Consider the following 16,384-nt stretch of genomic DNA (forward strand, 5'->3'; position numbering starts at 1 on the left):
GAGCGGACAGGTATGGACATAATGGGCCCATTGCCCACGACCACTTCCGGAAACAAGTACATTTTAGTATTTGTCGATCACCTTTCAAAATACGCGGAAGCGGTAGCACTCCCAGATCAGAAGGCAGACACGGTTGCAAGAGCATTTGTCGAACAGATCGTGCTCCGACATGGACCCCCGAGGCAACTCTGGACAGATCGGGGAACGGACTTCGTGTCGCAGCTAATGAGGAGAGTTTGCGAGCTGCTTAAGATCGCTAAGAAGCAGACAACACCGTACCATCCGGCTTGCAACGGCGCGGTGGAGCGACTGAACCAAACCGTGGCCGGGTTCCTGTCGCATTTTGTTTCGCGCGACCAGCGGGACTGGGACTTGTGGCTCCCGTATGCAATGTTTGCCTACAATTCCGCAGCACACGAGAGCACGGGCGAATCGCCATTCTTTCTTCTCTACGGCCGAGACCCGGACCAGCCTAGTGAAGTGCCAGAGGGCCCCCGTCGTGTCCCATACGCTTCACTGGACGACTATAAGGTGGAGCTAGAATCGCGCTTGCAAGTGGCGAGGGACATCGCAAAGGAGGCCTTAAAGAAAGCGGCGAAGCGCAGGAAGGAGGTGCACGATCGCAGTGCTAGAGACGCGCCGTTTAATGTGGGGGACAGCGTGTACATTGAAAACTGCCAAAGGCAGATTGGGCTAGCTCGTAAGTTCCAGACGAAGTGGAGAGGACCGTGCGAGGTTGTCGAGAAGCTTTCTCCGGTAAACTTCAGAGTCCGAGACGTGAACCGGCGCTTGATAAGGATACACGCAAATCGCCTCAAGTCGGCACCGGTTCAGTATTCACGAAATGAGGAAAGGGAAAGCGCGGATTTTGATGGGGACAGAAGTGAAGCGGAGCGCGCAGATAGTTCGCAAGAAACGCCCTCTCCTGCATCTGTTCGGCAGGCGCCAGAGGTGACGGCCAGAATGCCACCGGATTTACTTCATGCATTGCTAGAAGAAGAAGCGCGCGAGGTTGCCGCGCAGATAACGCCAGGAGAGGCTCCTGCCACGAGCCCTCGCGAGTCCCAAAGCAGACAAAGGGGCACAGACTTACTTAGTATGACTCATGAAGGCCGATATCCGCTGCGAAATCGGAAAGCTAAGTCGGACTAATGGCGTAAACAGAGCGGAGTTGTGAACTGGTTAGAATTGTGTAATGCCGCAGCTCATAACATTGCTATATGCGTATGTGTTAAGTTATCGGAGTTAATAGTTAAACCTTTCTGTCATTAAGTAACACCTTCACAGGAGAGCATGCGGAGCGCATGCAGAACCTGCCCTACTTCCTTTCGTTATCTATATTTTTGTCTGTGCCGTGATCGTGCTAGAAGTGGGAGCTCCTTTATAACTGTGGTAAATTTATTTCGTCCAGTTTGGACTAGAAAGGAGAGGCTTGGGTGCTGAGTTTCATGTTATCTGTAAAAGAAGATCAGTGCTGCCCCTGGAGACGCCAGTATTGACAGCGGAGGCATATGGTGTTGTGCAGTGGTGTTGAGTGCAGCGAAAAGTGTTTTGTCGGACGCACTGTGCGAGGCGATTCAGAAAGACAAGGGGAGCTGCGTGGACTCAAATGTTCGGAGAACATTCTTCTGGAGGGTGAGCGAGTGTGACATTCCGTGTGTGCTACGAGGATCCACGTTCGACGGCGCGGCGTAGACGGAGACCCGTGACAGCGGCATCATCAATTACCCAGCCATGCTCTTTGAGTGACGACCAGAACAACCGGACCCGCCGCCGCCCCGGGGAAACAGGCTTTATCCTCCCCAATTTCCGGGCACATTCCAGGACAAGGGAGCTGTCAGCGGGCCAGAGCGCGCCGTACCACAGCCGACGCTATGCGCTACCGCGAAGACAACGTTCTTTCCCTCCCCCCCCTTTGTCGTGGGCTATCGCCGGGAAGGCACCCACAGCTTCCCAGAAGGGCCGTGACGGACACCTGTCATGGCGGACAGGCAGTACTCGCCAAGAATGTGGAAAGACAGGCGCTAGTGAATTAGCTCCGAAGAGAGAGCCTGTGTATACTCTCACTTGAGAGAGAGTGGTGGCGTTTTTGTTGTTTATTTAGTTTGTATTGTTAACAGACTCTGGGTTCGAGGCTAAGCCCAACCCAGGGGGTGGTCCCCATCTCGCATGTTATTTTGGATTGGAGAATTGATGCTTTGGGCGGGCCACTGGAAATGACCGCCCTTAGTCCTTTGTTAATCAAGTGCTTAAAAGCACATGTAAACGGATGCAGTCCAGTCTGAGCTGGGGCTCCATGCTTAGCATGTAATGTGATGCTACTTAGGCACGAACCTGCCCGGTCGATGAGTAAAGTAGTGCAAAGTTTGTTCTTTTGTAAATTCAGTTCCGCTTTTTCCAGTTTAACTCTCTGTATATGCATGTTGTAAAATTATGCTCTGCTGTCATCATCTACAAGCTCGCCTCCTGTTCATCTTCCAAGCCGAACGACACTAGAGGAAGGGTTTGTGAACCATCCTCGAAGAAATGGACGACTACTGAAATTCTACTGCAAGCACGCTCAGGACGACATCGTTCGCAAAGAGGGCCTTCAGCGCCGAAGCCCGTCGGCGTGCAGCTTCTGCCAGCAACCGCTCGAGCCCAACTCCGGAGCCACTCCATCGCCCCCATGAAGTCGTCGGCACGTAAGCTCGGACGCCCCAGCCTCTGATGTATAATCTTAATCATGTGTAATTATTGAATATACCTGTTTGTTTAAACTGAGCCATACGGTGTCTCTTTGCCTCTCCGTCCCGTGTGGACCTGCGCATTATGGGGGTCATCACACACCCACCAGCCACCTCTCCATCCTGTCCGGATGGGGATGGGATCCCCTCACCTGCCACCCCACACCACCGTATAGAATATCCGCCCCCTCACCTTCCAGCAAATTATGTCGCGTGTGTGAAGCCTTGGCTGACAATAAAAACAGTCATCGGAGTAAAAACGTAGAAGTAATTAACGAGGGTAAATCCAGCTGATTTCGCACAATTGCGGCATTAATCGTCTGATCGTCTAGGAATTTTTTAACAGATTCCAATAACGCTCTGATGCCAGATACCAGAAGAGTGCACAGAAGTTGTAATCCTATGTCTGAGTTTTCTGTAGGCTAAGAAATAAACTAACACTTTCCTGACTGACAAATGTAAGAGAAGTTCGATACCATATAACCAACTTTGCGAAGCTTGGCAGTATAAGCGAGTGGACCAAAGACGGCCGGGATCAACCATATGCCTAATTGCTTTACCGAACCTGAAAAAAAAATCAGTTTACGAAGGCAAGAGAAATTTGCATTCTGAGAAGTGTGCAAATGAAGTTAGTCAGAAAGAATGACCTTGTTCAGTGAGCTAGCTACCAAAGGAAAGAAGCATTCGTCTGGAATGTTTAGCGTCAATCAAATTTACGCCGAACCTATCCATCATCTTTAGGACGTTATTTTCAAGCATTACGAGTGTTTTCGAGGAACAGACATGAGTAGCTTGAACAGCAAAGGTATCTGCATACCGAAATACTTTACGGGTGAATAGCACGCTACACGTATCCTTTACCTACGCATTAAAGGGACACTGAGGAGAAATTGAAGTCGGCTTGTATCGATAGAATACCAGCTCCTGATCACAAATACGCCGCTCTTACTGAAAACAAAGCTCTTGTAAGGTAGAAAATAGCAAGAACCAAAATACAGGTATCGCAACCACAGGCCAATCTCGCAAGTACAAGCGTGGTGACGCCATAGGACAAGAGACGCCACCTTGGAGGAATTTTCCATCCTACATGGGGTCGCGAATCTCCGAGGCTGACAAAGGTAGGTTGCGCAGACAAATATTGAAGTAAGTTTTGTTTTAAAACCAATAGTGCACTTTTATCACACAAGGAAGGCAGGCAAAAGACAACCTGAATGTTGGAAGCAAAGAAAACCGATGCTTGGCGGCGCCACAGGCGGCCAGGAGAGTTTCGATTTGTTAAGGCGCTTCGCGTCTATGAGCTTTGCGTGCCCCGTGGTTTTGTTTTTGACGCGCCTCTATTTACAAGCGCCCAACAGCAGAGGAACTCCAAGTGCCGCTTCAAGTGCTAGTTAACCTTTGAAGGAGCCTGTTAAGGCTTGTCAGATGATCGCCACGGTCGATGAAAAGCTATGATGGCACGATGGTCAGTGATCGTACAAGGCAGGACTTGTGTATTCGCAAGCTTGCCCGGCGAAACATTCCCGGCTCTGCCAGTCAACTTCAAACTACTTAACGAAAATCGTTTATTAGGGACGGGAGACAAAGTACAAGGCAGTTCAGAAAAATTGCTTATGGGCTAGCTCTGTTAGGCCAGGATATACCTAGCGAAAGCGCGGAGATTTCTTTATCAGAAGAGTGCATTCACTAGATGCGCCTTTATTGACGGGTGTAAATTGAGCCGTCGTGGCGGTGTGGCAGCGTCTCCGCCTCAAACGCCGAAGGCCTCAGTTCGATTCCGAACCTCGGCACAGGACCTATTTTCTTTTATTGAGTGAGTGGGCGGGGAATTTCAGTGGCTCCCATGGATGCCGCCGCCGAATGCGTTGGTTAGCGGTTAAGCGCAGGCTCTGTTAAGGCGCGTTTATGCATGCTGCGGCGAGGCGCGCGCGCGCGCCCTGCACGGCGAAGTCGCGTCGGTCAAAGCGAGACCCTCTATACCCCAACTGCGCTTGACCGCCGACGCGTTCGGCGGCTTCGGCGCACTCTGACCGCACTGGCGGGGAGACTTGAAGAATGTCTCTATTTCGCGCCGAGTGCGCCAGCCGCCGCCGGCCCGGCCAGACTGATTTGGCTCCGCGGCGAGGTGCGCGTTGTATTCAATAGCTGTCTGCCAAGCAGTTGGGCGGAGCTGTTCCTTTCAAGCTCGGCTAATTTAATCCATTCACAGTACATATCTGAAGGTACATGTAAGTGGGTGAGAGAGCCAGATCCAGTGGACCCGTTGGATCTAGCAAAAGCCGTTGAAGCGTCGTGCGCCGGCTTTAGTTTCAAGCCGCCGACTTTAAACGCGACCGTCCTTGAGCACCCATTTGTTTTTTGTGGCAAAAATAAATAAATAACTTCGCCCTTGCAACCGTGGGAGACCTCGACGCCGCTTGCTGCACCGTGCAACCGCGCCATTCAAGGAATCACAATCCGTTGACCCCAAAGCCCCGGCCAGCCTCCGATGGGCCCAAGGCGCCGACCTTGTCCTGGCCCCTTGCGACTCCCCGCACTGGGGCTATGATATTTAGTTTGCAACGGCTGCTCTCTGAGGAAGGGGGAAACGACCCGCCGGCGCCTAACCTAGCCGTGCTCCCTCAAAAGCATCGCACGCTTTGTGGGGCTGAGGTCGCTGAAATGCAGGCCAGAGTTTTTGCGAGAACTACGTCGTCGTGTCCGGGAACGGGATCGATCGTAACGCTGGCAAGACGCCGGTGCAAACGTAAACGAAGCGACGGTGGCGACCCCCGATAGATGCCTTCAACGTGCGGCGGCGGTAGCTTTCATTCCGGCAGCTGCTAGACCGCACCGCTAGGCGCCAGAAATCACGGAGTCTCCGTTTACGTCACGTTTCACGTCACTCCGTTCTGTGGCGTCATAAGAGTTCTCCGTGTCGTCATAAGAGTTCTCGAGTTTGAATCGGAGCGGCGGGAAAAAATTTTTCAACTTCGGATCCAAATTTCTTTGAAATAAATGCATCTTTCGCTCCCGGACAAGCGGCAACAAAGCCATGAAATGCCGAACTATCAGATATTGCTAACAAAAAAATTTGATAGGGTTCTCCTCAGTGTCCCTTTAAGAAGTAGGGCAGACAGTGTGGAATCTCGTGAAGCGTCAGGCTTGGGATAAAAACGGGACTTATGAATGCCTGAAATGGAGACAAGCTGGAAACGGTCTGTGAGAAAATTACGCTGCTATTAAAAGAAAGGACCGTAAAAACAAACTGTAACTGTTTTTACAAGATTTAGGGCGTGGCACGTGTCACGCATTGAGTGTGCTAACTTGCAACTTATCGCTGCCCCATTTTTTTTTTTACTTACTGATTTGGAGTACCCGGGTTCGAACTCGACCGCAGCGGAGACGAAACGCAAAAGGCGCCCGTGGGCTGTGCGATGTCAGTGCACGTTAAAGATTCCCAAGTGGTCGAAGTTATTTCGCAGACCTCCACTACGGCACGTCTTTCTTCCTTCTCTCCGTCCCCCCCTTATCCCTTCCCTTACGGCGTGGTTCAGGTGTCCGCCGAGATGTGAGACATATACTGCACCATTTCCTTTCCCCAACAACCAATTTCCAATTTTCAAAGAGTTTTTACTGCAAAAGAACATGGTATACCGTGTGAAATGGTTCTTTTTACGTCTGAAAAAAGTGCGCATGATAGCAGATTTTTTTTTTTTTCAATCGGAGTAGAGAGAAAGACTTCCCTGACGGAAAGGCAGGGAGGTTAACTGGGCGATGCCCACTGGGCTACCCTACACGTGGGGAGGGGAACAAAGGAAGAAAAAAGAGGAAAGAAACAGTGGCAGCGAAATGGGTAGAAATAACAAAGACAACAGTGATGAGGCCATCACGTTGAACACCGCACAGCGCGGACGTCCACGGGGTATTCGGAAAATAGACTGGAAAGAGGAGCCGCCCCACCTGTTATTTTTGTTCCCCTCGTTTATATGCCATCTGCGAAGCTGCGCGCTTGAGAACCGACTGTTTTCCTTCGTGAAAAACAGCTGTCACGGTGCGCAAGTTATTAGGCAGCCACAGTCAGTTTGCTCGCAGTAATGATAAGCGCATAAGCGAAGATTACTGCTGACAGGTGGCCGAGGAGCTGCAAGACCGGAACGCGACCAGTGGTAAGAGCAGCTGCTTTTTCTAACTCGGGTTATTGAGGGTTTACCAACAAGGAGTGGGGGCTTCCATGGCGTCGCTCAAATTACTTCACGTACCGTACGTAAATCGAATCGCAAAGGAGTTCAGCAACGATAGCAGTGTGAATTGCTAGTGAAACAGACTGGTCCATATTCGTCTTCCCGCCATCTCCGGGAAAATAAAGTTGCCGGTCATGTCACCGTGGTGGTTGTGTTTCGAGCGTCGTTACTTAAAATCTATTCGCGCCCTTCTTCAGGAGGCGCGCGCGTCTGTATATGTTTTCAAAAACCGCTGACAAAGCGTGCTCGTGCCCCGGAGCCGAGCTGCGCGACACGCCCAAGTGTCTCGCGGCCGCCAGCTGCGTCAATCAACGGCGCCGCTCTTTTCAGCAGCAGCCGGCGGCTCGTTCGCCGCCCGTCCATTGCGGAGGCCAAACGGAGTAGAATAGGCACTCGTCAGGACAGCGCGGCCAAATAATAGACGGCGGCTGCAGGCTGCCACTACCACCGCAGTGGGCCGACGCCAGTCGAAGCTCTACTGGGCCGGTCGACCTTGCACGTGCCGCGCTCCCTCCTTGCCTCTCGCCAAAGCCCGACACTAGCGATAAGCGACTGGCGTGATTATCGCCACCGTGGTGGGCGCAAAGTGCGAGGCTGGGAACTCCCGTCATCTGCTGCCGATGATCGCTCTCGCCCCCGACGCCCGGACCGACCGCCGCCGCTTCGGCCCGTTCAGAGCAGAACTGAGCTGTCGTTGATTGCCCCATTTTTACGGCACCGTCCAAAGACCGCAGCTCGTCGTTAGTGCCGGCTTCACCACGACAGCAGGGACGACGGCATCTGCGAAGGAATCTGCGACCCCCTGCCGCGGATCAAAGGTGTGTACAGAGTGCATGCATGCTGGGCCTCTTCTCTCCGGTTTCGGGCCGTGCAGTACTTGCGCGCCGTGACGACTAGTGAAATCGGGCGGTCGGGAAACGAGACTGGCGCGTATACAGGGCATCCTGAAAAGGGCGCTGCACGCCGAAAGGCGCGCGACACGCATTCTGCCGCTGTGCTATCATGGCAGATATGAATGGCCTCGCGGAAGACGAATGGGGCCTGACCGCGACAGGTATAGCACTCCGGGATGCATCGATGAAACCATTCCCTCCCCTCCGCGCCTGTGAAGGGCAGCCATGTATACCAGTGCCGTGCCCCACTCTCCGCACCTCGTGAGCGAAAGCGACCTTAATCGCATGGTGCTTTCTCGGCATTTCCTTGATCCTCAACACATGTGGCAGGGCATGCTACGCTGATCGGTACTCATTAAAAAATAGACGATTGACATCATCCGTCCAGGTTGGCCCCTGTACAATCATTTGTTTCCTCGAAGCAGCCGTGGTGGCTGAGCGGTTACGGCGCTCGGCTGCCGGCCCGAAAGACACGGGTTCGATCCCGGCCGCGGCGGTCGAATTTCGATGGAGGCGAAATTCTAAAGGCCCGTGTGCTGTGCGATGTCAGTGCACGTAAAAGAACCCCAGGTGGTCGAATTTTCCGGAGCCCTTCACTACGGCGTCCCTCATAGCCTTAGTCGCTTTGGGACGTTAAACACCCATAAACCATAAACCAAACCATTTGTTTCCTCGCGTGTCCGGCTGAAGAATGCCTATTAGCGACACGTGAGGCCAAATCGTAGAGGTTCTTGGAACTATAGCAAAAAAAAAACAAACAAGGACGACACAACAGACGGGTCTGGCGCCAGTTCCGTCTGCTGCGCCGTCTTCGGCCATCTTTTTTGCGCTTTGTTTCCAAGAAACTCCAAGCAGGCCTTTGCTCCATCTAAGCAGTGGCTCCTCGCTTTGCGTCGCCGAAATTTCAATTGACTCCGCGGTGAATCGACGGCCGCCGATGCATCCAGCTCGGAAAGCGTGCTGGGCAAGCACCGCATTCGGCTCGTGTGTCGTTGCGACTCCTTCCAAGGGACGTTGGTGCGGACTCGCTCTGGGCGCCCGCAGTCGCCGCTGGGCAACCGGTTGCCTCGCGGAATGGAAACACAGCGAGAGAATGCGAAAAATTTCGAGGCACCAGTGAAGACTGCTGAAAGCGGTGTTTGAGTCAAAGGTGCACTGAGGATCAATTGAACTTGACCTCTATCAGTATGGTTCGCTGTTTGGCTCACAGAAGACTGCTGTAGCCGTAAAGGGATCCATTATAACCTAGAAAATACCAAGAAAAAGTAATGCAACTGTCGTCATCACCAGCCGATTTCGAAAGTAAAATGAATGCGTTGATACCCTTTTAAACGCGGATCGCAGAGGCTTGGCTACAGCTCCATTCGCTTGAAAACGGTGATCACGGAATCCATTTAGGTACAGACGTCGAGTTTGAATCGAGTGGCGGGAACATTTTAAAATTATTTTGTGGCCACGAATGTGTCTTCTGCTATCACGGAGGCGCCATCGGACCCGGCGGGTCCCGGGCAAGAGATGGGAATGGGGGAAAGTGACTGTAGCATCGATTAACACTAGGAATGCGTTAGTGGCAGAAGAGGCTGCTATTGCCCTAGCGTGCGTCAGTACCAAAGCCAAGATCATCTTGTCTGACAGTAAGGCAGCTGTTCACAACTTTTGTATGGGGGTGGTCTCCAGTCAAGCCGCCAAATTACTAAGAAGATACCCCTCAAGCAGAGAGGTCTCCCTCATGTGGGTTCCTGCTCATGAGGGCATTCCGGGGAATGAGGCTGCTCACAGCTTCGCTCGGGAGTTATACATCCGAGCTGCTCTGGAAGTGCCCCTGAGTGGGAATAAAGACCCTCTCATAACGCATAAAGAAATTACCGAAACATCTAGACTGGATAAGAGAACGCTCCCACATCCGGATAGATCACTCACACCAAAGGAGTGCAGGGCCTGGAGAAGGCTTCAGGTCAACAGATTCTTTCCGTACTCTATACTACACGATGAAGACACTGAGGAGCCTGAGCTCTGCAGTAGCTGCCACAGAATGACTTCGCAAAATCGCTTAATTTGGGAGTGTCAGGATTCTCCTGGGGCAAAATCACAGAGTATCCCAGACCTTGCCACCTGGGAAGAGCTGATCCGGAGCCACGACCCGGATCAGCAAAGACTCATCATCCGTCGGGCGGAGACAGCTTGCTACAAGACTCTCTCTTCGGTCTCCGGTGCTGAGAGCCGGCCGGTAGGCACCCCCTCCTAATTGCTGCGCCCCTACCATGAGGCCCCATGACAATGGAAATAAAGTTCATTCATTCATTCATTCATTCATTCATTCATTCATTCATTCATTCATTCATTCATTCATGTGTCTTCTGCTGTACAAAAATGTGCTCCAAAAGAGCTAGGGAATAAGTTTCTGCTGATAACAGCGATTGATTCAAGTTTTCTTTGTCGTTCCCTTAAGGCCACATTGGCATCTCTGTTATCGAATTCTTGCGCTCTTACAACTTCATTCGGGGCGAGTGAGCAGATGGGAAAAGGCGTACGCGAGTGGACGCAAACTGCTTGTTATACAGGCGTCGTTTTCCCTGGCGTGCTGAATGAAATGCATCGCGTGACTGGCGGTAGATTTGCTCAAGATCAAACTTGTAAGAGTAATTGTGACTACTTGTGAAGTTCTTTCATTTGCGATGCACGTTCCCTTCTTCAGTAATCAAGAGTAGAAGGAACGGCGGCGCACTTCCGTCTCCCGCCTTTCCTGATCGCGAGAGTGTGCCAAGATGACGATGTCGTCATAAAGTGGTTCGGTACGGCACGTTTCATGATCGGCAGCGAGGCTTACCGGACTGGGTGGCTGACCGCATATATGTTCTGGGGCTTCGTGATTAAAGCGCCTTCCTTTTTAGTCCGTAGTACGTATAGGCTAGCTGCACGAAAGCGACCCCTGTACTACAACACGCCAACTGCGAATGAAAAAAAAAAGACTAAAAAAACTTGGTTCGGTGCCAACAAATGAAACAGTCGGAATAAACGAGGAAAAAGCAGACGCATGCGCAGTCATTGATGTTGTGGCTCAGTTCATTCACAGTCAGTATGCATTCTACTGCATTCTTCGCTAACTTTGGACAGACTAAGCAGGCACGCACGCACGCACGCACGCACGCAGGCACGCACGCAGGCACACACACACACACACACACACACACACACACACACACACACACACACACACACACACACACACACACACACACACACACACACACACACACACACACACACACACACACACACACACACACACACACACACACACACACACACACACACACACACACACACACACACACACACACACACACACACACACACACACACACACACACACACACACACACACACACACACACACACACACACACACACACACACACACACACACACACACACACACACACACACACACACACACACACACACACACACACACACACACACACACACACACACACACACACACACACACACACACACACACACACACACACACACACACACAGTGCCGTGTGTGTCGTGTTACCTCGCGGGTTTTCTCACTTCGTTTCAAGATAATGAATCAGCCAGCGCAGTTGTCCCCCCCCCCCCCGGGTTAAAACAAAACAGAGGATGTCGCCAGTGGCCTATACTCGTGCCGAGCTTTCTGTGGCTACGCAATGAAAGCTACGAGCGTGCGCCGCGAGCTTAAACGCCCATCTCTCTGCCTCGAGAGCGCGTGATAAGATCGCACTTGTCGAAGCCTCGACCTCGTAGCTTTCACTGCACAGCCGCAGAAAGCTGTCCCCGAGTACAGTATGCTTCCTTTTGCCTATTTAACCCGGAGTCACGTGCACGGGGCATGCGCTCATTCAACGGGAGCGAGATTAGGTGAGCGCCCTTGCCCTTCCCTTCTGTACGCGCGCTTACTGATAAGGGAGAACAACACCGATAAAAGGCTGCAATACTCCAAGTTCCTTTGGTCGGACATGCTAGCCTCCGCGTGTCGCGCGGAAAGGAGCTTCACAGCGAACGGGTAAAATTGAAAATTGATTTTCGGGATAAGGAAATGGCGCCGTAACTGCAGCTTCACAGCCGAGCAGGTGGTGGTGGTAAAAACATTTATTAATTATAGAGAGAGGTGTTGGGGTCCGTGACCTGAAGGGTCACGCCCTTACAACCACTAGGTGGGGATGCCTAGTCAGGCACCCCATTGGCGGATGCCGCAGCCCGGGCACGCTGCGTTAAGGCCCTTTGGGCCTGGAGGGTGCAGCAGCCGGACAGGGTCGCCTCCCAGTCCTCTCGGGTGGGGTTTGGGATAGGGGGTAGGGATGGGGTCTGCTGGCAGGCCCACACCATGTGGTAGGTGTCCGACACCTCCCCACAGTGTGAGCACCGCCCGTCGAATTGAGGATTGAAATGCTTTAGAGTTGCCGGGCACAGCATCGTGTTAGTGAGCAGGCGCAGGAGTACCCGCTCGTTGGCCTTCCCCAGCCCTTTGCAAGGAGTGGGAAGAGTTTGGTGGGTGGATTTGTAGTAATCGCATATTTCCTTAAAAGTGTAAACCGGATTGAAATCGGAGTCCTGGTCATCGTCGGGTCCCGAGGGAAACGCCCGGAGAGAGAGCGCGCGGGCGGCGGCGTCGGCTGCTTCGTTGCGGTGGAGGCCTTGGTGACCTGGAGCCCAAATAATAGATCGGTGCGCAGGATCGGAGTCTCTGCTACAATTTTGATAGATGCGATAAGCCAGGGGAGTAGCCCACCCTTGCTCGACGTTTCGACAAGCCCCTCGCGAGTCGGTGATTATGTATTTGGAGGAGGAGTCGGAGGCTGCCAGGGCGATGGCGACCTCTTCTGCGTGAATTGCTGACTGGGCCTTGAAAGTAAGGGCGTCTACTGTTTTGCCCTCGTGGACGACCGCGGCCGTGTACCATCCCTTGGGGTCCGGGCCGGAGGCGTCCACGTAGAAGACTCCTGGTTTATTCCCAAAATGGCGGTCCAAGGCTTCCGCCCGCGCCTGGCGCCTGCCATTATGGTCCTCTTTGGACATGTTGGTGGGGAGAGGTCGCACGTGGAGGGCGCGTCTCCAGTGTACGGGAAGGCGGCATCTCTCCTCTGTGAATTGGGTGTGCTGGATGTGAAGTCGGGCTAGAAGGCGGCGACCCGACCCTGTCTTTGTGAGACGAGTGTATTGGTTGGTGAGCTGGGCCTCCCGAAGCTCCCTGAAAGTGTTCATCATCCCCAGTCCCATGAGGTGGCTGGTAGAGGTAGAGACCGGGAGGTCCAGCGCGTGTTTCATGATTTTGCGGAGGATGACCTCGAGAGCATCCTCTTCCTGTTTCCGCAGGTGGAGGTAGGGAGTCGAATACAAGATTCGACTTGTCACGAATGCGTTCGCCAGCCGTAAGGCGTCTTTGCATCGTAACCCACCGCGCTTGTTGGAAACCCGGCGGACCATGCGGCCCACCAGGTCCCCCACCTGCCGGAGCTTGGCGAGTGTTGTGTCGCAACGTCGCTGGTTGTGTATGAAGAGTCCGAGGACTCTGATTTCCTTGGAATCGTCAATGGGGCCGCTTTGCAGGGAGAGATTGATTTGTGTCGAGCATGTGCGCGAGGGGCGCAGATGCACGAATTCTGATTTCTGCGGGGAACATTGCAGACCACAGTCCCGGGCATAGCGGTCCACTATGCTGGCGACCGTTTGCAGGCTGGTCTCCATGTCCCCTAGGCATCCTTGCGTAGCCCAGAGGGTGATGTCGTCGGCGTACAGCGCGTGCTGGACCCCTTCGACGGCACCCAGCAGGGCAGGTAGGCGCATCATGGCTATGTTGAATAGCAGAGGGGACAGCACCGCGCCTTGTGGAGTCCCCCTCGTGCCGAGCAGGAAAGGTCCATGCTCTTGGTCCTGTATTTTGATGTATGATAGTCTGTCCGTGAGAAATGGCTTCACGTAATTGAAGGTATTGATGCCGCAGTGAGTTTGACTCAAGTGTGTGAGTATGACCTCCTGAGTTACATTGTCGAACGCTCCTTTCAAGTCGAGCGCGAGGACAATTTTGTCGTTTTGGGGATATGTGATGGGGTTCAAGATTTCGCGGTCGAGTTGGAGCAGGACATCCTGTGCGGATCTGTGTGGGCGAAATCCAAACATGGTGTCCGCGAAGGTGTTGTGTTGTTCGAGGTATTCGGACAGCCGATCCCGTACCATCGTCTCCATCAATTATCCCACACACGAGGTGAGAGAGATGGGGCGGAGGTTGTCCGTGTCGATTGGTTTCCCGGCCTTCGGGATGAAGGTGACAAGGGCCGTCTTCCAGTCAATGGGGAGGGGGGTTTCCCCCGTCCAGATCGCATTAATGTATTCTAGAAGGCACTGGTACGCTGAATCAGGAAGGTTCGCCAAAAGTTTTACGGTAACCTTGTCCCGGCCCGGCGCGGTGCCCCTCTTCATTATGGCCAGACTGGCCCGCAGATCGTGAAGCTGGAAAGGCTTGTCCAACTCCGAGTTTTCCCTGCCCGCGTAGGAAAAGGCCGATGTGAGGCCGTCCTGAGTTGTGCACAGGTAGCGATCCCGGAGTGCCTGTGCCAACTGCGTTGTGTTTCCTTGGAATGAGTGCATGGCTTTGTGTAGTTGCTTGTGCGTTTCTGTGCGGGTCTGCGTTGAGTTTATGAGGGCTCGGAAGAGCCGCCATGTGTTGCGGCTCGACATTTGCCTAGCAGGTGAGCCGGACGTTCCGGGGAGGTCCACGAGAGTTGGGCTGGTGTCCTTTCACGACATTACTAACCATTACAAACTTGAGCGGAGAATTTACCCGCACCCGGACAAGCAATGGGCGAAGGCGCAGGAATGCGTCTGGCGAATATTGCAGACGAGATCTTTCTGTAACCCATACGTGTTAAACAAAATCTACCCGGACGTTCAGCCGGAATGCAAATGGTGTCAGGCACTGGCAACCTATGACCACACATTATGGAGCTGTAGCATAGCGCCGCCACCGGAGGATATTATGCGTGAGCCTTCTCTCGAGCAGTGGGAGAAAAGGAAATGGCGCAGTAACTGTCTCACATATATCGTTGGACACCCGAACCGCGCCGTAAAGGGGGGAGGGGGATGAAGGAGGGAGTGAAAGAAGAAAGAGGTGCCGCAGTGGAGGGCTCCTGAATAAATTCGACCACCTGGGGATCTTTAATGTGCTCTGACATCGCACAGCACGCGGGCGCCTTTTGCGTTTCGCCTCCATCGCAACGCAGCCGCCGAGCGCCCTAACCACTGAGCCACCGCGGCGGGTGCGAAGGGGTACGCCGTTCGCCTATACCCTTGGTATGTTACTCGAAAAAAAAAGGATTATGAGGAAAGGCACAGCAACTGTCTCGGTGGACACCTCAACAGCGCCCTGATAGAAGGGAGGAAGGAAAGAGAACGAAAGAAGCTGAAGAATTTCCGGCTCTGTCTGGAAGAACAAAATTTGATAGTTGTTAAGCAGTATCGTTTTCTAGGCGTCGTTATATCGACCGGCAACTATCTTGGGCGGCATATATAAAATTTCTCGAAGAGCAGGTGAACAACGTGGTAGAAGTGCTTCGCAGGCTTGCTGGTATATCTTTGGGCGGTTCGACCTCATCTCCTGCAGCTCAAAGCTAACAACTCACCCGTATGCAAAGAAACTGGGTATTTTGCAGCGACAGTACGCGGACTCTCTCGAGCCTCGGAGGAGTGCTTGCAGAGACTGACTTGCAGGTGTTCCCCGTGCGACTTCCAGCTCTCTGGTGACTGCAGAGGTGCGAGTGCCATCATTCTAGGCGTTGCGAACACCAAAGAATTGCCGCCGCATCTGCCGCCTTATGTCCCAACACGGAAGACGCCAGTCATCTTCCGCACTAAAGGAACTGGATGGAAGCGTCGCCAACCTCAGCGTATGCTCCATGGCTTATACTGACGACATACGTTACAGCTGCCCGCCGAAAGGGTAGTATCCAAGCGCGACATGATGTTGCTGCTCAGCCATTTGCACTGCACCAGATATACTACATGCATGCGCTACAACGTTCATGCGCATGCTGAGAGCACTAGTGTTCAAAATTCGTCTACATTGGCGTTTGGAAGGACGAACAGTTAAACCGACACACGCAACAGCATCAACGACTGCTGAGGTTTACGCTATTTCGCGCTGCATTTTAAATAACCGGTTCCAGATCCGCGTATATGTGGGTAATTTTGGAGACTTGCATGCCGCACTAATCGCTCTATCCTTACCGCGCCTATTGAAATCGTTAAATTTGAACGGTGGCGCGAAATACTCAATTCTGAGCAATAGGGGCCGCTTCTGGACAAATCACGTCGTTCATTATGTTGCAAAGGGAATGAGCCCGCCGCGGTGGCTCAGTGGTTAGTGCGCTCGGCTACTGATCTGGAGTTCCCGGGTTCGAACCTGACCGCGGCAGCTGCGTTTCGATGGAGGTGAAACGCCAGAGCACCGGACGCGATATTCGAAGGCCGTGAGTTCGGATCCCATCGGCGGCATGGTTGT

The 16,384-nt window shown here is 52.9% G+C and overlaps 1 protein-coding gene across 4 annotated transcripts in view; it reads left to right on the forward strand.

The window, feature by feature from the left end:
- The first annotated feature begins 6,758 nt into the window (after window positions 1-6,758).
- LOC144099557 (solute carrier family 41 member 1-like) overlaps window positions 6,759-16,384 on the forward strand; it is a 113,245-nt gene continuing 103,619 nt past the window's right edge. For 2 of the 4 annotated variants that reach the window (XM_077632965.1, XM_077632972.1), the window contains exon 1: window positions 7,293-7,764. The gene's annotated coding sequence lies outside the window, so the exon portion shown is untranslated. Of the gene's footprint in view, window positions 6,872-7,292; window positions 7,765-16,384 lie in introns of those variants that run through there. The other 2 variants (XM_077632967.1, XM_077632970.1) reach the window with 2 other exon arrangements.

This window comes from Amblyomma americanum, chromosome 7 (assembly GCF_052857255.1).
Source record: "Amblyomma americanum isolate KBUSLIRL-KWMA chromosome 7, ASM5285725v1, whole genome shotgun sequence".
In the NCBI taxonomy this organism is placed as follows: domain Eukaryota; kingdom Metazoa; phylum Arthropoda; class Arachnida; order Ixodida; family Ixodidae; genus Amblyomma; species Amblyomma americanum.